This window comes from Leuresthes tenuis, unplaced genomic scaffold (genome assembly GCF_036924035.1).
Source record: "Leuresthes tenuis unplaced genomic scaffold, fLeuTen1.0.hap1 SCAF_8, whole genome shotgun sequence".
Taxonomy (NCBI): Eukaryota; Metazoa; Chordata; class Actinopteri; order Atheriniformes; family Atherinopsidae; genus Leuresthes; species Leuresthes tenuis.
In genome coordinates this window covers 847031-873445 of record NW_027325362.1, presented here as the reverse complement: position 1 = coordinate 873445, position 26415 = coordinate 847031, and the positions used below count along the sequence as shown (strand labels likewise).

Below are 26415 nucleotides of genomic sequence, written 5' to 3'. Positions count from 1 at the left end.
ACCGCAGCTGACCCTGAAGCACTTAGCTTTCGGTCTCACTCCAGATGGGCCAGATGTGTTGCAGCACAGCGTTGGTGGTATAGTGGTGAGCATAGCTGCCTTCCAAGCAGTTGACCCGGGTTCGATTCCCGGCCAACGCAGCGGCCGTTTTCAGGAGACCCAGCAGAGTTACTGGGCTGGAAACATATCAGTGATGACTTAGAAATAATAACTACTGAAATAAGCTCAACAAGTCTTCCTGCATCTTGTACTAAATATCAGCCAATCAGAGTGAGAGTACAGACTGACCAATCAGAGCGCAGCTAAAGATCAGCCAATCTGAGTGAGAGCACAGACCGATTTCCATCTTTAAAAAGTAATCAGATTGCCGTAATTTTATAAAAGAATCAGATAAAAGTAATCAGATCACAGCAATATTTTATAAAAGTAATCAGATTACAGTAATCTTTTCAAAAGTAATCAGATTACTGTAATTTATAAAAGTAATCAGATTACTGTAATATTTTCTAAAAGTAATCAGATTACAGTAATAATTTTAAAGTAATCAGATTACAGTAATATTTTAAAAAGTAATCAGATTACCGTAATATTTTTAAAAAGTAATCAGATTACCGTAATCTGATCAATCTCACCTTTTTACTGTAATAAGTCTTTGAAATAGTGTGAAACACTTTTGATTTTTCCATTATGTTACTTCTTCATAAGGCAGAATTAACCTATAAAGGTGCAGTAATGACCCTGATGTGATTTGAACACACAACCTTCTGATCTGGAGTCAGACGCATTAAGGGCAATGTTTACTGCATTAAGGGCAATGTTTACTGCATTAAGGGCCAGTATTTACTGCATTAAGGGCCAATGTTTACTGCATTAAGGGCCAATGTTTACTGCATTAAGGGCCAATATTTACTGCATTAAGGGCAATGTTTACTGCATTAAGGGCAATGTTTACTGCATTAAAGGGCCAATATTTACTGCATTAAGGGCAATGTTTACTGCATTAAGGGCCAATATTTACTGCATTAAAGGGCCAATGTTTACTGCATTAAGGACCACCTTACAGTAATCTTATTAAAGTAATCAAATTACAGTAAGGAAGTGAGAGTTTTCAGGAGACCCAGCAGAGTTACTGGGTTGAAAACATGTCAGTGATGACTTAGAAATAACGACTGAAAAAAACTCAACAAGTCTTCCTGCACTTCTCGTACTAAATATCAGCCAATCAGAGTGAGAGTACAGACCGACCAATCAGAGCTCAGCTAAAGATTGGCCAATCAGAGTGAGAGTACAGACCGATTTCCATTTCCATCTTTAAAAAGTAGTGTGAAACACTTTTTATTTTTCCATTATGTTACTTCTTCATAAGGCAGAACTCCTGAAGATCAGCCAATCAAAGTGAGAGCACAGACCGATTTCCATTTCCATCTTTAAAAAGTAAAAGTAATCAGATTACAGTAATCTTTTCAAAAGTAATCAGATTACAGTAATATTTTTTAAAGTAATCAGATTACAGTAATTTTATTAAAAGTAATCAGATTACAGTAATATTTTCAAAAGTAATCAGATTACAGTAATTTTATTAAAAGTAATCAGATTACAGTAATATTTTTTAAAGTAATCAGATTACCGTAATATTTTCAAAAGTAATCAGATTACAGTAATTTTCAAAAGTAATCAGATTACTGTAATATTTTCTTAAAGTAATCAGATTACAGTAATAATTTTAAAGTAATCAGATTACAGTAATATTTTAAAAAGTAATCAGATTACCGTAATATTTTTAAAAAGTAATCAGATTACCGTAATGTGATCAATCTCACCTTTTTACTGTAATAAGTCTTTGAAACAGTGTGAAACACTTTTGATTTTTCCATTATGTTACTTCTTCATAAGGCAGAAGTAACCTATAAAGGTGCAGTAATGACCCTGATGGGATTTGAACACACAACCTTCTGATCTGGAGTCAGACGCATTAAGGGCAATGTTTACTGCATTAAGGGCAATGTTTACTGCATTAAAGAGCCAATGTTTACTGCATTAAGGGCCAGTATTTACTGCATTAAGGGCCAATGTTTACTGCATTAAGGGCCAATGTTTACTGCATTAAGGGCCAATATTTACTGCATTAAGGGCCAATGTTTACTGCATTAAGGGCAATGTTTACTGCATTAAAGGGCCAATGTTTACTGCATTAAGGGCCAATGTTTACTGCATTAAGGGCCAATATTTACTGCATTAAGGGCCAATATTTACTGCATTAAGGGCCAATGTTTACTGCATTAAGGGCAATGTTTACTGCATTAAGGGCCAATGTTTACTGCATTAAGGGCCAATGTTTACTGCATTAAGGGCCAATGTTCACTGCATTAAGGGCAATGTTTACTGCATTAAGGGCAATGTTTACTGCATTAAAGAGCCAATGTTTACTGCATTAAGGGCCAGTATTTACTGCATTAAGGGCCAATGTTTACTGCATTAAGGGCCAATGTTTACTGCATTAAGGGCCAATATTTACTGCATTAAGGGCAATGTTTACTGCATTAAGGGCAATGTTTACTGCATTAAAGGGCCAATATTTACTGCATTAAGGGCAATGTTTACTGCATTAAGGGCCAATATTTACTGCATTAAAGGGCCAATGTTTACTGCATTAAGGACCACCTTACAGTAATCTTATTAAAGTAATCAAATTACAGTAAGGAAGTGAGAGTTTTCAGGAGACCCAGCAGAGTTACTGGGTTGAAAACATGTCAGTGATGACTTAGAAATAACGACTGAAAAAAACTCAACAAGTCTTCCTGCACTTCTCGTACTAAATATCAGCCAATCAGAGTGAGAGTACAGACCGACCAATCAGAGCTCAGCTAAAGATTGGCCAATCAGAGTGAGAGTACAGACCGATTTCCATTTCCATCTTTAAAAAGTAGTGTGAAACACTTTTTATTTTTCCATTATGTTACTTCTTCATAAGGCAGAACTCCTGAAGATCAGCCAATCTGAGTGAGAGCACAGACCGATTTCCATTTCCATCTTTAAAAAGTAATCAGATTGCCGTAATTTTGTAAAAGTAATCAGATTAAAGTAATCTTATATAAGTAATCAGATTACAGCAATATTTTATAAAAGTAATCGGATGACAGTAATCTTTTCAAAAGTAATCAGATTACTGTAATTTTTTATAAAAGTAATCAGATTACAGTAATCTTTTCAAAAGTAATCAGATTACAGTAATATTTTTTAAAGTAATCAGATTACAGTAATTTTATTAAAAGTAATCAGATTACAGTAATATTTTCAAAAGTAATCAGATTACAGTAATTTTATTAAAAGTAATCAGATTACAGTAATATTTTTTAAAAGTAATCAGATTACCGTAATATTTTTAAAAAGTAATCAGATTACTGTAATGTGATCAATCTCACCTTTTTACTGTAATAAGTCTTTGAAACAGTGTGAAACACTTTTGATTTTTCCATTATGTTACTTCTTCGTAAGGCAGAAGTAACCTATAAAGGTGCAGTAATGACCCTGATGGGATTTGAACTCACAAACTTCTGATCTGGAGTCAGACGCGCTACCATTGCGCCACAGAGTCAGACCAAGTCGTTGGTGGACCTCTGGTGTGAAGTATGGGCCGGATGATGTGACCGCAGCTGACCCTGAAGCACTTAGCTTTCGGTCTCACTCCAGATGGGCCAGATGTGTTGCAGCACAGCGTTGGTGGTATAGTGGTGAGCATAGCTGCCTTCCAAGCAGTTGACCCGGGTTCGATTCCCGGCCAACGCAGCGGCCGTTTTCAGGAGACCCAGCAGAGTTACTGGGCTGGAAACATATCAGTGATGACTTAGAAATAATAACTACTGAAATAAGCTCAACAAGTCTTCCTGCATCTTGTACTAAATATCAGCCAATCAGAGTGAGAGTACAGACTGACCAATCAGAGCGCAGCTAAAGATCAGCCAATCTGAGTGAGAGCACAGACCGATTTCCATCTTTAAAAAGTAATCAGATTGCTGTAATTTTATAAAAGAATCAGATAAAAGTAATCAGATCACAGCAATATTTTATAAAAGTAATCAGATTACAGTAATCTTTTCAAAAGTAATCAGATTACTGTAATTTATAAAAGTAATCAGATTACAGTAATCTTTTGAAAAGTAATCAGATTACAGTAATCTTTTGAAAAGTAATCAGATTACAGTAATATTATTAAAAGTAATCAGATTACTGTAATATTTTCTAAAAGTAATCAGATTACAGTAATAATTTTAAAGTAATCAGATTACAGTAATATTTTTAAAAGTAATCAGATTACCGTAATATTTTTAAAAAGTAATCAGATTACCGTAATCTGATCAATCTCACCTTTTTACTGTAATAAGTCTTTGAAATAGTGTGAAACACTTTTGATTTTTCCATTATGTTACTTCTTCATAAGGCAGAATTAACCTATAAAGGTGCAGTAATGACCCTGATGTGATTTGAACACACAACCTTCTGATCTGGAGTCAGACGCATTAAGGGCAATGTTTACTGCATTAAGGGCAATGTTTACTGCATTAAAGAGCCAATGTTTACTGCATTAAGGGCCAGTATTTACTGCATTAAGGGCCAATGTTTACTGCATTAAGGGCCAATGTTTACTGCATTAAGGGCCAATATTTACTGCATTAAGGGCAATGTTTACTGCATTAAGGGCAATGTTTACTGCATTAAAGGGCCAATATTTACTGCATTAAGGGCAATGTTTACTGCATTAAGGGCCAATATTTACTGCATTAAAGGGCCAATGTTTACTGCATTAAGGACCACCTTACAGTAATCTTATTAAAGTAATCAAATTACAGTAAGGAAGTGAGAGTTTTCAGGAGACCCAGCAGAGTTACTGGGTTGAAAACATGTCAGTGATGACTTAGAAATAACGACTGAAAAAAACTCAACAAGTCTTCCTGCACTTCTCGTACTAAATATCAGCCAATCAGAGTGAGAGTACAGACCGACCAATCAGAGCTCAGCTAAAGATTGGCCAATCAGAGTGAGAGTACAGACCGATTTCCATTTCCATCTTTAAAAAGTAGTGTGAAACACTTTTTATTTTTCCATTATGTTACTTCTTCATAAGGCAGAACTCCTGAAGATCAGCCAATCTGAGTGAGAGCACAGACCGATTTCCATTTCCATCTTTAAAAAGTAATCAGATTGCCGTAATTTTGTAAAAGTAATCAGATTAAAGTAATCTTATATAAGTAATCAGATTACAGCAATATTTTATAAAAGTAATCGGATGACAGTAATCTTTTCAAAAGTAATCAGATTACTGTAATTTTTTTATAAAAGTAATCAGATTACAGTAATCTTTTCAAAAGTAATCAGATTACAGTAATATTTTTTAAAGTAATCAGATTACAGTAATTTTATTAAAAGTAATCAGATTACAGTAATATTTTCAAAAGTAATCAGATTACTGTAATTTATAAAAGTAATCAGATTACAGTAATCTTTTGAAAAGTAATCAGATTACAGTAATATTTTCAAAAGTAATCAGATTACAGTAATTTTATTAAAAGTAATCAGATTACTGTAATATTTTCTAAAAGTAATCAGATTACCGTAATCTGATCAATCTCACCTTTTTACTGTAATAAGTCTTTGAAATAGTGTGAAACACTTTTGATTTTTCCATTATGTTACTTCTTCATAAGGCAGAATTAACCTATAAAGGTGCAGTAATGACCCTGATGTGATTTGAACACACAACCTTCTGATCTGGAGTCAGACGCATTAAGGGCAATGTTTACTGCATTAAGGGCAATGTTTACTGCATTAAAGAGCCAATGTTTACTGCATTAAAGAGCCAATGTTTACTGCATTAAGGGCCAGTATTTACTGCATTAAGGGCCAATGTTTACTGCATTAAGGGCCAATGTTTACTGCATTAAGGGCCAATATTTACTGCATTAAGGGCAATGTTTACTGCATTAAGGGCAATGTTTACTGCATTAAAGGGCCAATATTTACTGCATTAAGGGCAATGTTTACTGCATTAAGGGCCAATATTTACTGCATTAAAGGGCCAATGTTTACTGCATTAAGGACCACCTTACAGTAATCTTATTAAAGTAATCAAATTACAGTAAGGAAGTGAGAGTTTTCAGGAGACCCAGCAGAGTTACTGGGTTGAAAACATGTCAGTGATGACTTAGAAATAACGACTGAAAAAAACTCAACAAGTCTTCCTGCACTTCTCGTACTAAATATCAGCCAATCAGAGTGAGAGTACAGACCGACCAATCAGAGCTCAGCTAAAGATTGGCCAATCAGAGTGAGAGTACAGACCGATTTCCATTTCCATCTTTAAAAAGTAGTGTGAAACACTTTTTATTTTTCCATTATGTTACTTCTTCATAAGGCAGAACTCCTGAAGATCAGCCAATCTGAGTGAGAGCACAGACCGATTTCCATTTCCATCTTTAAAAAGTAATCAGATTGCCGTAATTTTGTAAAAGTAATCAGATTAAAGTAATCTTATATAAGTAATCAGATTACAGCAATATTTTATTAAAGTAATCGGATGACAGTAATCTTTTCAAAAGTAATCAGATTACTGTAATTTTTTATAAAAGTAATCAGATTACAGTAATCTTTTCAAAAGTAATCAGATTACAGTAATATTTTTAAAAGTAATCAGATTACAGTAATTTTATTAAAAGTAATCAGATTACAGTAATATTTTCAAAAGTAATCAGATTACAGTAATTTTATTAAAAGTAATCAGATTACAGTAATATTTTCAAAAGTAATCAGATTACAGTAATTTTATTAAAAGTAATCAGACTACAGTAATATTTTTTAAAGTAATCAGATTACCGTAATATTTTTAAAAAGTAATCAGATTACTGTAATGTGATCAATCTCACCTTTTTACTGTAATAAGTCTTTGAAACAGTGTGAAACACTTTTGATTTTTCCATTATGTTACTTCTTCATAAGGCAGAAGTAACCTATAAAGGTGCAGTAATGACCCTGATGGGATTTGAACTCACAACCTTCTGATCTGGAGTCAGACGCGCTACCATTGCGCCACAGAGTCAGACCAAGTCGTTGGTGGACCTCTGGTGTGAAGTATGGGCCGGATGATGTGACCGCAGCTGACCCTGAAGCACTTAGCTTTCGGTCTCACTCCAGATGGGCCAGATGTGTTGCAGCACAGCGTTGGTGGTATAGTGGTGAGCATAGCTGCCTTCCAAGCAGTTGACCCGGGTTCGATTCCCGGCCAACGCAGCGGCCGTTTTCAGGAGACCCAGCAGAGTTACTGGGCTGGAAACATATCAGTGATGACTTAGAAATAATAACTACTGAAATAAGCTCAACAAGTCTTCCTGCATCTTGTACTAAATATCAGCCAATCAGAGTGAGAGTACAGACTGACCAATCAGAGCGCAGCTAAAGATCAGCCAATCTGAGTGAGAGCACAGACCGATTTCCATCTTTAAAAAGTAATCAGATTGCCGTAATTTTATAAAAGAATCAGATAAAAGTAATCAGATCACAGCAATATTTTATAAAAGTAATCAGATTACAGTAATCTTTTCAAAAGTAATCAGATTACTGTAATTTATAAAAGTAATCAGATTACAGTAATATTTTCAAAAGTAATCAGATTACAGTAATATCTTCAAAAGTAATCAGATTACAGTAATTTTATTAAAAGTAATCAGATTACTGTAATATTTTCTAAAAGTAATCAGATTACAGTAATAATTTTAAAGTAATCAGATTACAGTAATATTTTAAAAAGTAATCAGATTACCGTTATATTTTTAAAAAGTAATCAGATTACCGTAATCTGATCAATCTCACCTTTTTACTGTAATAAGTCTTTGAAATAGTGTGAAACACTTTTGATTTTTCCATTATGTCACTTCTTCATAAGGCAGAAGTAACCTATAAAGGTGCAGTAATGACCCTGATGGGATTTGAACTCACAAACTTCTGATCTGGAGTCAGACGCATTAAGGGCAATGTTTACTGCATTAAGGGCAATGTTTACTGCATTAAAGAGCCAATGTTTACTGCATTAAGGGCCAGTATTTACTGCATTAAGGGCCAATGTTTACTGCATTAAGGGCCAATGTTTACTGCATTAAGGGCCAATATTTACTGCATTAAGGGCAATGTTTACTGCATTAAGGGCAATGTTTACTGCATTAAAGGGCCAATATTTACTGCATTAAGGGCAATGTTTACTGCATTAAGGGCCAATATTTACTGCATTAAAGGGCCAATGTTTACTGCATTAAGGACCACCTTACAGTAATCTTATTAAAGTAATCAAATTACAGTAAGGAAGTGAGAGTTTTCAGGAGACCCAGCAGAGTTACTGGGTTGAAAACATGTCAGTGATGACTTAGAAATAACGACTGAAAAAAACTCAACAAGTCTTCCTGCACTTCTCGTACTAAATATCAGCCAATCAGAGTGAGAGTACAGACCGACCAATCAGAGCTCAGCTAAAGATTGGCCAATCAGAGTGAGAGTACAGACCGATTTCCATTTCCATCTTTAAAAAGTAGTGTGAAACACTTTTTATTTTTCCATTATGTTACTTCTTCATAAGGCAGAACTCCTGAAGATCAGCCAATCAAAGTGAGAGCACAGACCGATTTCCATTTCCATCTTTAAAAAGTAATCAGATTGCCGTAATTTTGTAAAAGTAATCAGATTAAAGTAATCTTATATAAGTAATCAGATTACAGCAATATTTTATAAAAGTAATCGGATTACAGTCATCTTTTCAAAAGTAATCAGATTACTGTAAATTTTTATAAAAGTAATCAGATTACAGTAATCTTTTCAAAAGTAATCAGATTACAGTAATATTTCTAAAAGTAATCAGATTACAGTAATTTTATTAAAAGTAATCAGATTACAGTAATATTTTCAAAAGTAATCAGATTACAGTAATTTTATTAAAAGTAATCAGATTACAGTAATATTTTTTAAAGTAATCAGATTACCGTAATATTTTAAAAAAGTAATCAGATTACTGTAATGTGATCAATCTCACCTTTTTACTGTAATAAGTCTTTGAAACAGTGTGAAACACTTTTGATTTTTCCATTATGTTACTTCTTCATAAGGCAGAAGTAACCTATAAAGGTGCAGTAATGACCCTGATGGGATTTGAACTCACAACCTTCTGATCTGGAGTCAGACGCGCTACCATTGCGCCACAGAGTCAGACCAAGTCGTTGGTGGACCTCTGGTGTGAAGTATGGGCCGGATGATGTGACCGCAGCTGACCCTGAAGCACTTAGCTTTCGGTCTCACTCCAGATGGGCCAGATGTGTTGCAGCACAGCGTTGGTGGTATAGTGGTGAGCATAGCTGCCTTCCAAGCAGTTGACCCGGGTTCGATTCCCGGCCAACGCAGCGGCCGTTTTCAGGAGACCCAGCAGAGTTACTGGGCTGGAAACATATCAGTGATGACTTAGAAATAATAACTACTGAAATAAGCTCAACAAGTCTTCCTGCATCTTGTACTAAATATCAGCCAATCAGAGTGAGAGTACAGACTGACCAATCAGAGCGCAGCTAAAGATCAGCCAATCTGAGTGAGAGCACAGACCGATTTCCATCTTTAAAAAGTAATCAGATTGCCGTAATTTTATAAAAGAATCAGATAAAAGTAATCAGATCACAGCAATATTTTATAAAAGTAATCAGATTACAGTAATCTTTTCAAAAGTAATCAGATTACTGTAATTTATAAAAGTAATCAGATTACTGTAATATTTTCTAAAAGTAATCAGATTACAGTAATAATTTTAAAGTAATCAGATTACAGTAATATTTTAAAAAGTAATCAGATTACCGTAATATTTTTAAAAAGTAATCAGATTACCGTAATCTGATCAATCTCACCTTTTTACTGTAATAAGTCTTTGAAATAGTGTGAAACACTTTTGATTTTTCCATTATGTTACTTCTTCATAAGGCAGAATTAACCTATAAAGGTGCAGTAATGACCCTGATGTGATTTGAACACACAACCTTCTGATCTGGAGTCAGACGCATTAAGGGCAATGTTTACTGCATTAAGGGCAATGTTTACTGCATTAAGGGCCAGTATTTACTGCATTAAGGGCCAATGTTTACTGCATTAAGGGCCAATGTTTACTGCATTAAGGGCCAATATTTACTGCATTAAGGGCAATGTTTACTGCATTAAGGGCAATGTTTACTGCATTAAAGGGCCAATATTTACTGCATTAAGGGCAATGTTTACTGCATTAAGGGCCAATATTTACTGCATTAAAGGGCCAATGTTTACTGCATTAAGGACCACCTTACAGTAATCTTATTAAAGTAATCAAATTACAGTAAGGAAGTGAGAGTTTTCAGGAGACCCAGCAGAGTTACTGGGTTGAAAACATGTCAGTGATGACTTAGAAATAACGACTGAAAAAAACTCAACAAGTCTTCCTGCACTTCTCGTACTAAATATCAGCCAATCAGAGTGAGAGTACAGACCGACCAATCAGAGCTCAGCTAAAGATTGGCCAATCAGAGTGAGAGTACAGACCGATTTCCATTTCCATCTTTAAAAAGTAGTGTGAAACACTTTTTATTTTTCCATTATGTTACTTCTTCATAAGGCAGAACTCCTGAAGATCAGCCAATCAAAGTGAGAGCACAGACCGATTTCCATTTCCATCTTTAAAAAGTAAAAGTAATCAGATTACAGTAATCTTTTCAAAAGTAATCAGATTACAGTAATATTTTTTAAAGTAATCAGATTACAGTAATTTTATTAAAAGTAATCAGATTACAGTAATATTTTCAAAAGTAATCAGATTACAGTAATTTTATTAAAAGTAATCAGATTACAGTAATATTTTTTAAAGTAATCAGATTACCGTAATATTTTCAAAAGTAATCAGATTACAGTAATTTTCAAAAGTAATCAGATTACTGTAATATTTTCTTAAAGTAATCAGATTACAGTAATAATTTTAAAGTAATCAGATTACAGTAATATTTTAAAAAGTAATCAGATTACCGTAATATTTTTAAAAAGTAATCAGATTACCGTAATGTGATCAATCTCACCTTTTTACTGTAATAAGTCTTTGAAACAGTGTGAAACACTTTTGATTTTTCCATTATGTTACTTCTTCATAAGGCAGAAGTAACCTATAAAGGTGCAGTAATGACCCTGATGGGATTTGAACACACAACCTTCTGATCTGGAGTCAGACGCATTAAGGGCAATGTTTACTGCATTAAGGGCAATGTTTACTGCATTAAAGAGCCAATGTTTACTGCATTAAGGGCCAGTATTTACTGCATTAAGGGCCAATGTTTACTGCATTAAGGGCCAATGTTTACTGCATTAAGGGCCAATATTTACTGCATTAAGGGCCAATGTTTACTGCATTAAGGGCAATGTTTACTGCATTAAAGGGCCAATGTTTACTGCATTAAGGGCCAATGTTTACTGCATTAAGGGCCAATATTTACTGCATTAAGGGCCAATATTTACTGCATTAAGGGCCAATGTTTACTGCATTAAGGGCAATGTTTACTGCATTAAGGGCCAATGTTTACTGCATTAAGGGCCAATGTTTACTGCATTAAGGGCCAATGTTCACTGCATTAAGGGCAATGTTTACTGCATTAAGGGCAATGTTTACTGCATTAAAGAGCCAATGTTTACTGCATTAAGGGCCAGTATTTACTGCATTAAGGGCCAATGTTTACTGCATTAAGGGCCAATGTTTACTGCATTAAGGGCCAATATTTACTGCATTAAGGGCAATGTTTACTGCATTAAGGGCAATGTTTACTGCATTAAAGGGCCAATATTTACTGCATTAAGGGCAATGTTTACTGCATTAAGGGCCAATATTTACTGCATTAAAGGGCCAATGTTTACTGCATTAAGGACCACCTTACAGTAATCTTATTAAAGTAATCAAATTACAGTAAGGAAGTGAGAGTTTTCAGGAGACCCAGCAGAGTTACTGGGTTGAAAACATGTCAGTGATGACTTAGAAATAACGACTGAAAAAAACTCAACAAGTCTTCCTGCACTTCTCGTACTAAATATCAGCCAATCAGAGTGAGAGTACAGACCGACCAATCAGAGCTCAGCTAAAGATTGGCCAATCAGAGTGAGAGTACAGACCGATTTCCATTTCCATCTTTAAAAAGTAGTGTGAAACACTTTTTATTTTTCCATTATGTTACTTCTTCATAAGGCAGAACTCCTGAAGATCAGCCAATCTGAGTGAGAGCACAGACCGATTTCCATTTCCATCTTTAAAAAGTAATCAGATTGCCGTAATTTTGTAAAAGTAATCAGATTAAAGTAATCTTATATAAGTAATCAGATTACAGCAATATTTTATAAAAGTAATCGGATGACAGTAATCTTTTCAAAAGTAATCAGATTACTGTAATTTTTTATAAAAGTAATCAGATTACAGTAATCTTTTCAAAAGTAATCAGATTACAGTAATATTTTTAAAGTAATCAGATTACAGTAATTTTATTAAAAGTAATCAGATTACAGTAATATTTTCAAAAGTAATCAGATTACAGTAATTTTATTAAAAGTAATCAGATTACAGTAATATTTTTTAAAAGTAATCAGATTACCGTAATATTTTTAAAAAGTAATCAGATTACTGTAATGTGATCAATCTCACCTTTTTACTGTAATAAGTCTTTGAAACAGTGTGAAACACTTTTGATTTTTCCATTATGTTACTTCTTCGTAAGGCAGAAGTAACCTATAAAGGTGCAGTAATGACCCTGATGGGATTTGAACTCACAAACTTCTGATCTGGAGTCAGACGCGCTACCATTGCGCCACAGAGTCAGACCAAGTCGTTGGTGGACCTCTGGTGTGAAGTATGGGCCGGATGATGTGACCGCAGCTGACCCTGAAGCACTTAGCTTTCGGTCTCACTCCAGATGGGCCAGATGTGTTGCAGCACAGCGTTGGTGGTATAGTGGTGAGCATAGCTGCCTTCCAAGCAGTTGACCCGGGTTCGATTCCCGGCCAACGCAGCGGCCGTTTTCAGGAGACCCAGCAGAGTTACTGGGCTGGAAACATATCAGTGATGACTTAGAAATAATAACTACTGAAATAAGCTCAACAAGTCTTCCTGCATCTTGTACTAAATATCAGCCAATCAGAGTGAGAGTACAGACTGACCAATCAGAGCGCAGCTAAAGATCAGCCAATCTGAGTGAGAGCACAGACCGATTTCCATCTTTAAAAAGTAATCAGATTGCCGTAATTTTATAAAAGAATCAGATAAAAGTAATCAGATCACAGCAATATTTTATAAAAGTAATCAGATTACAGTAATCTTTTCAAAAGTAATCAGATTACTGTAATTTATAAAAGTAATCAGATTACAGTAATCTTTTGAAAAGTAATCAGATTACAGTAATCTTTTGAAAAGTAATCAGATTACAGTAATATTATTAAAAGTAATCAGATTACTGTAATATTTTCTAAAAGTAATCAGATTACAGTAATAATTTTAAAGTAATCAGATTACAGTAATATTTTTAAAAGTAATCAGATTACCGTAATATTTTTAAAAAGTAATCAGATTACCGTAATCTGATCAATCTCACCTTTTTACTGTAATAAGTCTTTGAAATAGTGTGAAACACTTTTGATTTTTCCATTATGTTACTTGTTCATAAGGCAGAAGTAACCTATAAAGGTGCAGTAATGACCCTGATGTGATTTGAACACACAACCTTCTGATCTGGAGTCAGACGCATTAAGGGCAATGTTTACTGCATTAAGGGCAATGTTTACTGCATTAAAGAGCCAATGTTTACTTTATTAAAGAGCCAATGTTTACTGCATTAAGGGCCAGTATTTACTGCATTAAGGGCCAATGTTTACTGCATTAAGGGCCAATGTTTACTGCATTAAGGGCCAATATTTACTGCATTAAGGGCAATGTTTACTGCATTAAGGGCAATGTTTACTGCATTAAAGGGCCAATATTTACTGCATTAAGGGCAATGTTTACTGCATTAAGGGCCAATATTTACTGCATTAAAGGGCCAATGTTTACTGCATTAAGGACCACCTTACAGTAATCTTATTAAAGTAATCAAATTACAGTAAGGAAGTGAGAGTTTTCAGGAGACCCAGCAGAGTTACTGGGTTGAAAACATGTCAGTGATGACTTAGAAATAACGACTGAAAAAAACTCAACAAGTCTTCCTGCACTTCTCGTACTAAATATCAGCCAATCAGAGTGAGAGTACAGACCGACCAATCAGAGCTCAGCTAAAGATTGGCCAATCAGAGTGAGAGTACAGACCGATTTCCATTTCCATCTTTAAAAAGTAGTGTGAAACACTTTTTATTTTTCCATTATGTTACTTCTTCATAAGGCAGAACTCCTGAAGATCAGCCAATCTGAGTGAGAGCACAGACCGATTTCCATTTCCATCTTTAAAAAGTAATCAGATTGCCGTAATTTTGTAAAAGTAATCAGATTAAAGTAATCTTATATAAGTAATCAGATTACAGCAATATTTTATAAAAGTAATCGGATGACAGTAATCTTTTCAAAAGTAATCAGATTACTGTAATTTTTATAAAAGTAATCAGATTACAGTAATCTTTTCAAAAGTAATCGGATGACAGTAATCTTTTCAAAAGTAATCAGATTACTGTAATTTTTATAAAAGTAATCAGATTACAGTAATCTTTTCAAAAGTAATCAGATTACAGTAATATTTTTAAAAGTAATCAGATTACAGTAATTTTATTAAAAGTAATCAGATTACAGTAATATTTTCAAAAGTAATCAGATTACAGTAATTTTATTAAAAGTAATCAGATTACTGTAATATTTTCAAAAAGTAATCAGATTACAGTAATAATTTTAAAGTAATCAGATTACAGTAATATTTTTAAAAGTAATCAGATTACCGTAATATTTTTAAAAAGTAATCAGATTACCGTAATCTGATCAATCTCACCTTTTTACTGTAATAAGTCTTTGAAATAGTGTGAAACACTTTTGATTTTTCCATTATGTTACTTCTTCATAAGGCAGAAGTAACCTATAAAGGTGCAGTAATGACCCTGATGTGATTTGAACACACAACCTTCTGATCTGGAGTCAGACGCATTAAGGGCAATGTTTACTGCATTAAGGGCAATGTTTACTGCATTAAAGAGCCAATGTTTACTGCATTAAGGGCCAGTATTTACTGCATTAAGGGCCAATGTTTACTGCATTAAGGGCCAATGTTTACTGCATTAAGGGCCAATATTTACTGCATTAAGGGCAATGTTTACTGCATTAAGGGCAATGTTTACTGCATTAAAGGGCCAATATTTACTGCATTAAGGGCAATGTTTACTGCATTAAGGGCCAATATTTACTGCATTAAAGGGCCAATGTTTACTGCATTAAGGACCACCTTACAGTAATCTTATTAAAGTAATCAAATTACAGTAAGGAAGTGAGAGTTTTCAGGAGACCCAGCAGAGTTACTGGGTTGAAAACATGTCAGTGATGACTTAGAAATAACGACTGAAAAAAACTCAACAAGTCTTCCTGCACTTCTCGTACTAAATATCAGCCAATCAGAGTGAGAGTACAGACCGACCAATCAGAGCTCAGCTAAAGATTGGCCAATCAGAGTGAGAGTACAGACCGATTTCCATTTCCATCTTTAAAAAGTAGTGTGAAACACTTTTTATTTTTCCATTATGTTACTTCTTCATAAGGCAGAACTCCTGAAGATCAGCCAATCTGAGTGAGAGCACAGACCGATTTCCATTTCCATCTTTAAAAAGTAATCAGATTGCCGTAATTTTGTAAAAGTAATCAGATTAAAGTAATCTTATATAAGTAATCAGATTACAGCAATATTTTATAAAAGTAATCGGATGACAGTAATCTTTTCAAAAGTAATCAGATTACTGTAATTTTTTTATAAAAGTAATCAGATTACAGTAATCTTTTCAAAAGTAATCAGATTACAGTAATATTTTTTAAAGTAATCAGATTACAGTAATTTTATTAAAAGTAATCAGATTACAGTAATATTTTCAAAAGTAATCAGATTACTGTAATTTATAAAAGTAATCAGATTACAGTAATCTTTTGAAAAGTAATCAGATTACAGTAATATTTTCAAAAGTAATCAGATTACAGTAATTTTATTAAAAGTAATCAGATTACTGTAATATTTTCTAAAAGTAATCAGATTACCGTAATCTGATCAATCTCACCTTTTTACTGTAATAAGTCTTTGAAATAGTGTGAAACACTTTTGATTTTTCCATTATGTTACTTCTTCATAAGGCAGAATTAACCTATAAAGGTGCAGTAATGACCCTGATGTGATTTGAACACACAACCTTCTGATCTGGAGTCAGACGCATTAAGGGCAATGTTTACTGCATTAAGGGCAATGTTTACTGCATTAAAGAGCCAATGTTTACTGCATTAAAGAGCCAATGTTTACTGCATTAAGGGCCAGTATTTACTGCATTAAGGGCCAATGTTTACTGCATTAAGGGCCAATGTTTACTGCATTAAGGGCCAATATTTACTGCATTAAGGGCAATGTTTACTGCATTAAGGGCAATGTTTACTGCATTAAAGGGCCAATATTTACTGCATTAAGGGCAATGTTTACTGCATTAAGGGCCAATATTTACTGCATTAAAGGGCCAATGTTTACTGCATTAAGGACCACCTTACAGTAATCTTATTAAAGTAATCAAATTACAGTAAGGAAGTGAGAGTTTTCAGGAGACCCAGCAGAGTTACTGGGTTGAAAACATGTCAGTGATGACTTAGAAATAACGACTGAAAAAAACTCAACAAGTCTTCCTGCACTTCTCGTACTAAATATCAGCCAATCAGAGTGAGAGTACAGACCGACCAATCAGAGCTCAGCTAAAGATTGGCCAATCAGAGTGAGAGTACAGACCGATTTCCATTTCCATCTTTAAAAAGTAGTGTGAAACACTTTTTATTTTTCCATTATGTTACTTCTTCATAAGGCAGAACTCCTGAAGATCAGCCAATCTGAGTGAGAGCACAGACCGATTTCCATTTCCATCTTTAAAAAGTAATCAGATTGCCGTAATTTTGTAAAAGTAATCAGATTAAAGTAATCTTATATAAGTAATCAGATTACAGCAATATTTTATTAAAGTAATCGGATGACAGTAATCTTTTCAAAAGTAATCAGATTACTGTAATTTTTTATAAAAGTAATCAGATTACAGTAATCTTTTCAAAAGTAATCAGATTACAGTAATATTTTTAAAAGTAATCAGATTACAGTAATTTTATTAAAAGTAATCAGATTACAGTAATATTTTCAAAAGTAATCAGATTACAGTAATTTTATTAAAAGTAATCAGATTACAGTAATATTTTCAAAAGTAATCAGATTACAGTAATTTTATTAAAAGTAATCAGACTACAGTAATATTTTTTAAAGTAATCAGATTACCGTAATATTTTTAAAAAGTAATCAGATTACTGTAATGTGATCAATCTCACCTTTTTACTGTAATAAGTCTTTGAAACAGTGTGAAACACTTTTGATTTTTCCATTATGTTACTTCTTCATAAGGCAGAAGTAACCTATAAAGGTGCAGTAATGACCCTGATGGGATTTGAACTCACAACCTTCTGATCTGGAGTCAGACGCGCTACCATTGCGCCACAGAGTCAGACCAAGTCGTTGGTGGACCTCTGGTGTGAAGTATGGGCCGGATGATGTGACCGCAGCTGACCCTGAAGCACTTAGCTTTCGGTCTCACTCCAGATGGGCCAGATGTGTTGCAGCACAGCGTTGGTGGTATAGTGGTGAGCATAGCTGCCTTCCAAGCAGTTGACCCGGGTTCGATTCCCGGCCAACGCAGCGGCCGTTTTCAGGAGACCCAGCAGAGTTACTGGGCTGGAAACATATCAGTGATGACTTAGAAATAATAACTACTGAAATAAGCTCAACAAGTCTTCCTGCATCTTGTACTAAATATCAGCCAATCAGAGTGAGAGTACAGACTGACCAATCAGAGCGCAGCTAAAGATCAGCCAATCTGAGTGAGAGCACAGACCGATTTCCATCTTTAAAAAGTAATCAGATTGCCGTAATTTTATAAAAGAATCAGATAAAAGTAATCAGATCACAGCAATATTTTATAAAAGTAATCAGATTACAGTAATCTTTTCAAAAGTAATCAGATTACTGTAATTTATAAAAGTAATCAGATTACAGTAATATTTTCAAAAGTAATCAGATTACAGTAATATCTTCAAAAGTAATCAGATTACAGTAATTTTATTAAAAGTAATCAGATTACTGTAATATTTTCTAAAAGTAATCAGATTACAGTAATAATTTTAAAGTAATCAGATTACAGTAATATTTTTAAAAGTAATCAGATTACCGTTATATTTTTAAAAAGTAATCAGATTACCGTAATCTGATCAATCTCACCTTTTTACTGTAATAAGTCTTTGAAATAGTGTGAAACACTTTTGATTTTTCCATTATGTCACTTCTTCATAAGGCAGAAGTAACCTATAAAGGTGCAGTAATGACCCTGATGGGATTTGAACTCACAAACTTCTGATCTGGAGTCAGACGCATTAAGGGCAATGTTTACTGCATTAAGGGCAATGTTTACTGCATTAAAGAGCCAATGTTTACTGCATTAAGGGCCAGTATTTACTGCATTAAGGGCCAATGTTTACTGCATTAAGGGCCAATGTTTACTGCATTAAGGGCCAATATTTACTGCATTAAGGGCAATGTTTACTGCATTAAGGGCAATGTTTACTGCATTAAAGGGCCAATATTTACTGCATTAAGGGCAATGTTTACTGCATTAAGGGCCAATATTTACTGCATTAAAGGGCCAATGTTTACTGCATTAAGGACCACCTTACAGTAATCTTATTAAAGTAATCAAATTACAGTAAGGAAGTGAGAGTTTTCAGGAGACCCAGCAGAGTTACTGGGTTGAAAACATGTCAGTGATGACTTAGAAATAACGACTGAAAAAAACTCAACAAGTCTTCCTGCACTTCTCGTACTAAATATCAGCCAATCAGAGTGAGAGTACAGACCGACCAATCAGAGCTCAGCTAAAGATTGGCCAATCAGAGTGAGAGTACAGACCGATTTCCATTTCCATCTTTAAAAAGTAGTGTGAAACACTTTTTATTTTTCCATTATGTTACTTCTTCATAAGGCAGAACTCCTGAAGATCAGCCAATCAAAGTGAGAGCACAGACCGATTTCCATTTCCATCTTTAAAAAGTAATCAGATTGCCGTAATTTTGTAAAAGTAATCAGATTAAAGTAATCTTATATAAGTAATCAGATTACAGCAATATTTTATAAAAGTAATCGGATTACAGTCATCTTTTCAAAAGTAATCAGATTACTGTAAATTTTTATAAAAGTAATCAGATTACAGTAATCTTTTCAAAAGTAATCAGATTACAGTAATATTTCTAAAAGTAATCAGATTACAGTAATTTTATTAAAAGTAATCAGATTACAGTAATATTTTCAAAAGTAATCAGATTACAGTAATTTTATTAAAAGTAATCAGATTACAGTAATATTTTTTAAAGTAATCAGATTACCGTAATATTTTAAAAAAGTAATCAGATTACTGTAATGTGATCAATCTCACCTTTTTACTGTAATAAGTCTTTGAAACAGTGTGAAACACTTTTGATTTTTCCATTATGTTACTTCTTCATAAGGCAGAAGTAACCTATAAAGGTGCAGTAATGACCCTGATGGGATTTGAACTCACAACCTTCTGATCTGGAGTCAGACGCGCTACCATTGCGCCACAGAGTCAGACCAAGTCGTTGGTGGACCTCTGGTGTGAAGTATGGGCCGGATGATGTGACCGCAGCTGACCCTGAAGCACTTAGCTTTCGGTCTCACTCCAGATGGGCCAGATGTGTTGCAGCACAGCGTTGGTGGTATAGTGGTGAGCATAGCTGCCTTCCAAGCAGTTGACCCGGGTTCGATTCCCGGCCAACGCAGCGGCCGTTTTCAGGAGACCCAGCAGAGTTACTGGGCTGGAAACATATCAGTGATGACTTAGAAATAATAACTACTGAAATAAGCTCAACAAGTCTTCCTGCATCTTGTACTAAATATCAGCCAATCAGAGTGAGAGTACAGACTGACCAATCAGAGCGCAGCTAAAGATCAGCCAATCTGAGTGAGAGCACAGACCGATTTCCATCTTTAAAAAGTAATCAGATTGCCGTAATTTTATAAAAGAATCAGATAAAAGTAATCAGATCACAGCAATATTTTATAAAAGTAATCAGATTACAGTAATCTTTTCAAAAGTAATCAGATTACTGTAATTTTTTATAAAAGTAATCAGATTACAGTAATCTTTTCAAAAGTAATCAGATTACAGTAATATCTTCAAAAGTAATCAGATTACAGTAATTTTATTAAAAGTAATCAGATTACAGTAATCTTTTCAAAAGTAATCAGATTACAGTAATTTTATTAAAAGTAATCAGATTACAGTAATATTTTTAAAAGTAATCAGATTACAGTAATATTTTCAAAAGTAATCAGATTACAGTAATTTTATTAAAAGTAATCAGATTACAGTAATATTTTTTAAAGGTAATCAGATTACCGTAATATTTTTAAAAAGTAATCAGATTACTGTAATGTGATCAATCTCACCTTTTTACTGTAATAAGTCTTTGAAACAGTGTGAAACACTTTTGATTTTTCCATTATGTTACTTCTTCGTAAGGCAGAAGTAACCTATAAAGGTGCAGTAATGACCCTGATGGGATTTGAACTCACAACCTTCTGATCTGGAGTCAGACGCGCTACCATTGCGCCACAGAGTCAGACCAAGTCGTTGGTGGACCTCTGGTGTGAAGTATGGGCCGGATGATGTGACCGCAGCTGACCCTGAAGCACTTAGCTTTCGGTCTCACTCCAGATGGGCCAGATGTGTTGCAGCACAGCGTTGGTGGTATAGTGGTGAGCATAGCTGCCTTCCAAGCAGTTGACCCGGGTTCGATTCCCGGCCAACGCAGCGGCCGTTTTCAGGAGACCCAGCAGAGTTACTGGGCTGGAAACATATCAGTGATGACTTAGAAATAATAACTACTGAAATAAGCTCAACAAGTCTTCCTGCATCTTGTACTAAATATCAGCCAATCAGAGTGAGAGTACAGACTGACCAATCAGAGCGCAGCTAAAGATCAGCCAATCTGAGTGAGAGCACAGACCGATTTCCATCTTTAAAAAGTAATCAGATTGCCGTAATTTTATAAAAGAATCAGATAAAAGTAATCAGATCACAGCAATATTTTATAAAAGTAATCAGATTACAGTAATCTTTTCAAAAGTAATCAGATTACTGTAATTTATAAAAGTAATCAGATTACAGTAATATTTTCAAAAGTAATCAGATTACAGTAATTTTATTAAAAGTAATCAGATTACTGTAATATTTTCTAAAAGTAATCAGATTACAGTAATAATTTTAAAGTAATCAGATTACAGTAATATTTTAAAAAGTAATCAGATTACCGTAATATTTTTAAAAAGTAATCAGATTACCGTAATCTGATCAATCTCACCTTTTTACTGTAATAAGTCTTTGAAATAGTGTGAAACACTTTTGATTTTTCCATTATGTTACTTCTTCATAAGGCAGAATTAACCTATAAAGGTGCAGTAATGACCCTGATGTGATTTGAACACACAACCTTCTGATCTGGAGTCAGACGCATTAAGGGCAATGTTTACTGCATTAAGGGCAATGTTTACTGCATTAAGGGCCAGTATTTACTGCATTAAGGGCCAATGTTTACTGCATTAAGGGCCAATGTTTACTGCATTAAGGGCCAATATTTACTGCATTAAGGGCAATGTTTACTGCATTAAGGGCAATGTTTACTGCATTAAAGGGCCAATATTTACTGCATTAAGGGCAATGTTTACTGCATTAAGGGCCAATATTTACTGCATTAAAGGGCCAATGTTTACTGCATTAAGGACCACCTTACAGTAATCTTATTAAAGTAATCAAATTACAGTAAGGAAGTGAGAGTTTTCAGGAGACCCAGCAGAGTTACTGGGTTGAAAACATGTCAGTGATGACTTAGAAATAACGACTGAAAAAAACTCAACAAGTCTTCCTGCACTTCTCGTACTAAATATCAGCCAATCAGAGTGAGAGTACAGACCGACCAATCAGAGCTCAGCTAAAGATTGGCCAATCAGAGTGAGAGTACAGACCGATTTCCATTTCCATCTTTAAAAAGTAGTGTGAAACACTTTTTATTTTTCCATTATGTTACTTCTTCATAAGGCAGAACTCCTGAAGATCAGCCAATCAAAGTGAGAGCACAGACCGATTTCCATTTCCATCTTTAAAAAGTAAAAGTAATCAGATTACAGTAATCTTTTCAAAAGTAATCAGATTACAGTAATATTTTTTAAAGTAATCAGATTACAGTAATTTTATTAAAAGTAATCAGATTACAGTAATATTTTCAAAAGTAATCAGATTACAGTAATTTTATTAAAAGTAATCAGATTACAGTAATATTTTTTAAAGTAATCAGATTACCGTAATATTTTTAAAAAGTAATCAGATTACTGTAATGTGATCAATCTCACCTTTTTACTGTAATAAGTCTTTGAAACAGTGTGAAACACTTTTGATTTTTCCATTATGTTACTTCTTCGTAAGGCAGAAGTAACCTATAAAGGTGCAGTAATGACCCTGATGGGATTTGAACTCACAACCTTCTGATCTGGAGTCAGACGCGCTACCATTGCGCCACAGAGTCAGACCAAGTCGTTGGTGGACCTCTGGTGTGAAGTATGGGCCGGATGATGTGACCGCAGCTGACCCTGAAGCACTTAGCTTTCGGTCTCACTCCAGATGGGCCAGATGTGTTGCAGCACAGCGTTGGTGGTATAGTGGTGAGCATAGCTGCCTTCCAAGCAGTTGACCCGGGTTCGATTCCCGGCCAACGCAGCGGCCGTTTTCAGGAGACCCAGCAGAGTTACTGGGCTGGAAACATATCAGTGATGACTTAGAAATAATAACTACTGAAATAAGCTCAACAAGTCTTCCTGCATCTTGTACTAAATATCAGCCAATCAGAGTGAGAGTACAGACTGACCAATCAGAGCGCAGCTAAAGATCAGCCAATCTGAGTGAGAGCACAGACCGATTTCCATCTTTAAAAAGTAATCAGATTGCCGTAATTTTATAAAAGAATCAGATAAAAGTAATCAGATCACAGCAATATTTTATAAAAGTAATCAGATTACAGTAATCTTTTCAAAAGTAATCAGATTACTGTAATTTTATAAAAGTAATCAGATTACAGTAATATTTTCAAAAGTAATCAGATTACAGTAATTTTCAAAAGTAATCAGATTACTGTAATATTTTCTTAAAGTAATCAGATTACAGTAATAATTTTAAAGTAATCAGATTACAGTAATATTTTAAAAAGTAATCAGATTACCGTAATATTTTTAAAAAGTAATCAGATTACCGTAATGTGATCAATCTCACCTTTTTACTGTAATAAGTCTTTGAAATAGTGTGAAACACTTTTGATTTTTCCATTATGTTACTTCTTCATAAGGCAGAAGTAACCTATAAAGGTGCAGTAATGACCCTGATGGGATTTGAACACACAACCTTCTGATCTGGAGTCAGACGCATTAAGGGCAATGTTTACTGCATTAAGGGCAATGTTTACTGCATTAAAGAGCCAATGTTTACTGCATTAAGGGCCAATGTTTACTGCATTAAGGGCCAGTATTTACTGCATTAAGGGCCAATATTTACTGCATTAAGGGCCAATGTTTACTGCATTAAGGGCAATGTTTACTGCATTAAGGGCAATGTTTACTGCATTAAGGGCCAATGTTTACTGCATTAAAGAGCCAATGTTTACTGCATTAAGGGCAATGTTTACTGCATTAAAGAGCCAATGTTTACTGCATTAAGGGCCAGTATTTACTGCATTAAGGGCCAATGTTTACTGCATTAAGGGCCAATGTTTACTGCATTAAGGGCCAATATTTACTGCATTAAGGGCCAATGTTTACTGCATTAAGGGCAATGTTTACTGCATTAAAGGGCCAATGTTTACTGCATTAAGGGCCAATGTTTACTGCATTAAGGGCCAATATTTACTGCATTAAGGGCCAATATTTACTGCATTAAGGGCCAATGTTTACTGCATTAAGGGCCAATATTTACTGCATTAAGGGCAATGTTTACTGCATTAAGGGCAATGTTTACTGCATTAAAGGGCCAATGTTTACTGCATTAAGGGCCAATGTTTACTGCATTAAGGGCCAATATTTACTGCATTAAGGGCCAATATTTACTGCATTAAGGGCCAATGTTTACTGCATTAAGGGCAATGTTTACTGCATTAAGGGCCAATGTTTACTGCATTAAGGGCAATGTTTACTGCATTAAGGGCCAATGTTTACTGCATTAAGGGCCAATGTTTACTGCATTAAGGGCCAATGTTCACTGCATTAAGGGCAATGTTTACTGCATTAAGGGCAATGTTTACTGCATTAAGGGCAATGTTTACTGCATTAAAGGGCCAATGTTTACTGCATTAAGGGCAATATTTACTGCATTAAGGGCCAATATTTACTGCATTAAGGGCCAATGTTTACTGCATTAAGGGCAATGTTTACTGCATTAAGGGCCAATATTTACTGCATTAAGGGCCAATATTTACTGCATTAAGGGCCAATTTTTACTGCATTAAGGGCCAATATTTACTGCATTAAGGGCCAATATTTACTGCATTAAAGGGCCAATGTTTACTGCATTAAGGGCCAATATTTACTGCATTAAGGGCCAATATTTACTGCATTAAGGGCCAATGTTTACTGAGGACGGTGTGTTTTACCTGAGTTATTGTTCTCATCTCAGTTTGGTTTCAGCTGCAACTGAATTACAAGCAAAGTTTCTGTCTTCAACAGAAACAAAAGGCAGCTAAAAGCAAAAGAAAACAGCAAAGCAGCAAACTGGGTGGGGCCGGTCAAGCACTGAAAACACACCTGTGTCCCGCAGCCAATCAGAGAGCAGCTGACACTCAGCACTCAGAATCTGAGGCGCAGCAGCTCGGCCGGTCTGACAGGTTGGTGAAACTTCACTTCAGCACCTTCACTGATGACGTGTGACTGGTTTTACCTGCTCTGATCACCTGAGCAGGTGAGGTCCAGCATGCAGGTGGGAGACAAACATCCTCCTGCTTCACACTGCGCCCCCTGGGGGTCTGTTGTGGCTTTGCACCTCGCTGTGGTTAATTTTTTATCTCTTTGCAGCTGTATTTGTGGTTAAATCTACAGTCACTGCTCACAGAGGCCTTCAGGTTCCACAGGCTGGGGTCCATGAGACCTTCTCCTCCGGGGCCTCCGGGGCCCAAAGCCTGTACCCAGGAGTCCAGTTCAGAGATCCACGGGAACATTTCTCTCTTATATAAAAGGGCGAGTCCTGGTGACTCATGCAGCCTTTTTAGAATTCTTTAGGAGGGAGGAAACAAACTTCTGTCCTTACTGAAAGACACACGTCTGACTTCAACCAGAACCCAGGACAAAAACCTCATAACCAGGCAACCAGAACAACAATAACACACTCCAGGTGTAATTATCTGATTCACACAACATTTCCATATCAAACATGTCTGCCCTCCTTCTCGCTCTGCAGCCACGCCTGATTCCTGCGCCGGGCGTCACCTGCAGGAGGGAGACACCTGCAGGTATAAGACAGCAGCTCGTCCGTGCACTCTGAGCACGCTCTGAACACTCTGAACTCGCTCTGAACACGCTCTGAACTCGCTCTGAACACTCTGAACACGCTCTGAACGCTCTGAACTCGCTCTGAACACTGCAGCAGCCATGGCCAGCTTCCTGTCTAACGTCTTGGGGGACGATGGCGTCGCAAAAGTCATCGGGGACAAAGTCGGTGAGTCTCATCCTGGAAATATTTTGCTTTAAACATGAAGTTTTCATTCTGTGGAGTGAAGGACGACAACAGGAAACCAGGAAATAGTCAGTGTCAGGCCTGCAGTTTGTTTCACAACCAAATAATCAGATTATTAACATTTTATTAACCGTCGATTTGATGTTTTACTGTCTTTCTTCAGTATGTTTTCCTTTAAATCTTCTGCATTTAATATTTCTGGAAGAGTAAAGCGCCTTTTTATTAATATTTTCATTCATATTAACTGTTTTATTTGGTTTTGTTTGACTTATAGATCCGGCTTGTTTTAATTAAATGATTTATCCTCAGTTTATGCCAACAACTCAGAGTATT

At 35.1% G+C, this 26415-nt stretch overlaps 17 non-coding genes across 17 annotated transcripts; 9 read left to right on the top strand and 8 right to left on the bottom strand.

Annotated features, from left to right (window-relative positions):
• The first annotated feature begins 68 nt into the window (after positions 1 to 68).
• Positions 69 to 140, top strand: trnag-ucc (transfer RNA glycine (anticodon UCC)). Its single transcript has one exon. It is a non-coding gene; the product is annotated as a tRNA-Gly (tRNA).
• A 3383-nt stretch (positions 141 to 3523) lies between these two features.
• Positions 3524 to 3595, bottom strand: trnaw-cca (transfer RNA tryptophan (anticodon CCA)). Its single transcript has one exon. It is a non-coding gene; the product is annotated as a tRNA-Trp (tRNA).
• Positions 3596 to 3714: 119 nt separating this feature from the next.
• On the top strand, positions 3715 to 3786 carry trnag-ucc (transfer RNA glycine (anticodon UCC)). Its single transcript has one exon. It is a non-coding gene; the product is annotated as a tRNA-Gly (tRNA).
• Positions 3787 to 7018: 3232 nt separating this feature from the next.
• On the bottom strand, positions 7019 to 7090 carry trnaw-cca (transfer RNA tryptophan (anticodon CCA)). The gene has a single exon. It is a non-coding gene; the product is annotated as a tRNA-Trp (tRNA).
• A 119-nt stretch (positions 7091 to 7209) lies between these two features.
• trnag-ucc (transfer RNA glycine (anticodon UCC)) lies at positions 7210 to 7281 on the top strand. Its single transcript has one exon. It is a non-coding gene; the product is annotated as a tRNA-Gly (tRNA).
• A 1887-nt stretch (positions 7282 to 9168) lies between these two features.
• trnaw-cca (transfer RNA tryptophan (anticodon CCA)) lies at positions 9169 to 9240 on the bottom strand. Its single transcript has one exon. It is a non-coding gene; the product is annotated as a tRNA-Trp (tRNA).
• Positions 9241 to 9359: 119 nt separating this feature from the next.
• Positions 9360 to 9431, top strand: trnag-ucc (transfer RNA glycine (anticodon UCC)). Its single transcript has one exon. It is a non-coding gene; the product is annotated as a tRNA-Gly (tRNA).
• A 3382-nt stretch (positions 9432 to 12813) lies between these two features.
• Positions 12814 to 12885, bottom strand: trnaw-cca (transfer RNA tryptophan (anticodon CCA)). Its single transcript has one exon. It is a non-coding gene; the product is annotated as a tRNA-Trp (tRNA).
• A 119-nt stretch (positions 12886 to 13004) lies between these two features.
• On the top strand, positions 13005 to 13076 carry trnag-ucc (transfer RNA glycine (anticodon UCC)). The gene has a single exon. It is a non-coding gene; the product is annotated as a tRNA-Gly (tRNA).
• Positions 13077 to 17682: 4606 nt separating this feature from the next.
• Positions 17683 to 17754, bottom strand: trnaw-cca (transfer RNA tryptophan (anticodon CCA)). The gene has a single exon. It is a non-coding gene; the product is annotated as a tRNA-Trp (tRNA).
• Positions 17755 to 17873: 119 nt separating this feature from the next.
• On the top strand, positions 17874 to 17945 carry trnag-ucc (transfer RNA glycine (anticodon UCC)). Its single transcript has one exon. It is a non-coding gene; the product is annotated as a tRNA-Gly (tRNA).
• A 1887-nt stretch (positions 17946 to 19832) lies between these two features.
• On the bottom strand, positions 19833 to 19904 carry trnaw-cca (transfer RNA tryptophan (anticodon CCA)). Its single transcript has one exon. It is a non-coding gene; the product is annotated as a tRNA-Trp (tRNA).
• A 119-nt stretch (positions 19905 to 20023) lies between these two features.
• Positions 20024 to 20095, top strand: trnag-ucc (transfer RNA glycine (anticodon UCC)). Its single transcript has one exon. It is a non-coding gene; the product is annotated as a tRNA-Gly (tRNA).
• A 771-nt stretch (positions 20096 to 20866) lies between these two features.
• Positions 20867 to 20938, bottom strand: trnaw-cca (transfer RNA tryptophan (anticodon CCA)). Its single transcript has one exon. It is a non-coding gene; the product is annotated as a tRNA-Trp (tRNA).
• A 119-nt stretch (positions 20939 to 21057) lies between these two features.
• Positions 21058 to 21129, top strand: trnag-ucc (transfer RNA glycine (anticodon UCC)). The gene has a single exon. It is a non-coding gene; the product is annotated as a tRNA-Gly (tRNA).
• A 1696-nt stretch (positions 21130 to 22825) lies between these two features.
• Positions 22826 to 22897, bottom strand: trnaw-cca (transfer RNA tryptophan (anticodon CCA)). The gene has a single exon. It is a non-coding gene; the product is annotated as a tRNA-Trp (tRNA).
• Positions 22898 to 23016: 119 nt separating this feature from the next.
• On the top strand, positions 23017 to 23088 carry trnag-ucc (transfer RNA glycine (anticodon UCC)). The gene has a single exon. It is a non-coding gene; the product is annotated as a tRNA-Gly (tRNA).
• The last annotated feature ends 3327 nt before the right edge of the window (positions 23089 to 26415 follow it).